Raw genomic sequence first — 1,973 nt, forward strand, 5'->3', positions numbered from 1 at the left:
TTCATTAATGCACCCAAAGATTCCTTAAAAATCTAATCTGATGTCATGAGACAGTTCGGGCTGGCTGCATGAGACAGTGCATGAGACAGTTCGGGCTGGCTGCATGAGATGTAATGAATTAATAAATATGCAGTTCTCAGCTGTTAAATTTATTTTCATTAATGCACCCAACGATTCCTTAAAAGCACTGAGATTTACAAATTTCGATTCCTTAAAAGCACTGAGATTTACAAATTTAAAAGCACGATATTTACATACAGGATTCTGTCTGATTTTCAGAAGAACAAATCTTCAAAAGCAGCACAAGTTTTTGGTTCAGATTTTTCCCTTTTGGAAGTGAGAGTTCATGCAAAATACAGGTTTTTTCCACTTCTGATTGTAATTTTGATTACCTGTGCACTTTTTTTAAACAGTTTTTGCCATGTGTTTTTAATATACTCTCTTTTTCTGTTAATGAAAAATACTTTTACACAGAATTTGTTCATCCTGGCTCTAAGTATTTGCAATTTGCTTAGTTGATATAGGTTTGATCGCTTTCTTTAGTCCTATTAGTTGATACGCATGCAGATAGCCTCCCAGCTTGTGCTGGAACGCTGTGCAGTTTAGAAAGACTGGGCACATCATCATCATCATCATATGCAGCACAAATCTGACTTTCCTGAAAACATTTACTACTTTGATCGCATTCATTTATAGTTGGAAGAGGTTGCTTGCTCATGTAAACAGGGATAAGGTCGCCTCTTGAGAGTTGTTTCCATCTCTTACCTTCAAACAATACCCATGAATTACTTTGAGCAGCACCAGAAATATTCGATTCAAGCTGAGTTGAATTTGGAATTATCATAGGATGAAATGATAGTGAGTGGAAACATATTGCAGTAAAAAGAATGCGTGGGACATTAGGACGCACTATGGAGCTTCCAGCTAATGTAGAATAGGTTGTGATTCTAGTAGGGGTGGCTACTATGATTCCATCAACTTGCACTTTAGTTATAAGGTCGTTGTGCTCATAACATTCATTCTTACAAAGGTAATGATTGGAAACACGATCATCCCCAACTTTATTAAGGACATCAAACACGTTTCCTGGTATAGCTTTCCCATTGTGGAATATCCCATTACCTAGTCGCATTTTGAGTGTTACGTAAACTCCATCTGTTGTAATATTTCCATGAATAATGGACTCCAAATCTCTTCGAAAACCTATAAAATGATGTGCAGTGAAAAATCCCAGAGAACCAAGATTGGAGGAAACCACAGTGGAAACTGTTTCATGAAGTATCAGATCATCCCCATCCAGGCATGCAACTAAATCTTCTCTTTCATGGAGATAACATGCATAATGAATATGGATGGTTTGAGTGAAGTTGAGCCCAGGAAGGATGGAAAACATGTTCTGCACCTCAAGCTTCACTAAAAAATTCATTTTTTTAAGTTCTCTGGTTCGTAATATTGACAAAACTCCCAGGCACTTTTCTTGCATTTTTGTCTGTGGTAAGCTTATTATATTGACAACTTCCTTTCCTTGCCAATGTCTTCTTCAAACTGTCCATCTGTCTTTTAAGTTCACGAAGTTCTCCACTCTTTTTATTCAAGCGAGAAGTACCTAGTTCAAAAAGGGACACCCATTCGACAATTTTAAGGGTGCTTATTGACTCCTCATATGAATCTGGTTCAGGACTTATGTGCCCAAACATCAAAGGCTTTTCCTTTCCCCTAATGAAACCTGAAGCAATTGAATCAATTTTCTATTTTGATATGGCTTGTGGATTTGTATGTTCCGATGCTGCAATAAAATCCCCTCGAGATGAAAGGGACTTGTTTATGTATTGCGCCTCCTTCAAACAATCTCCAGTAACTTCAGGTTTATCCATCCTCTTACTTCCAGCAAGATCTACAAATTTGGGGCAGCTATAAAGGTTACAAAGCTACGGGATTTTGCATCATTTAATCATCTATGAGGGTCAACATAG

General features: G+C 37.4%; 1 pseudogene; it reads right to left on the minus strand.

Moving 5' to 3' along the window:
• Positions 1–511: 511 nt before the first annotated feature.
• On the minus strand, positions 512–1,483 carry LOC149216455 (putative NAD kinase 2, chloroplastic pseudogene; annotated as a pseudogene).
• Between the last annotated feature and the right edge of the window lie 490 nt (positions 1,484–1,973).

This window comes from Pinus tabuliformis, chromosome 1_1 (assembly GCF_031772625.1).
Source record: "Pinus tabuliformis cultivar Carrire ecotype Pingquan chromosome 1_1, CPIR1, whole genome shotgun sequence".
Classification (NCBI taxonomy): domain Eukaryota; kingdom Viridiplantae; phylum Streptophyta; class Pinopsida; order Pinales; family Pinaceae; genus Pinus; species Pinus tabuliformis.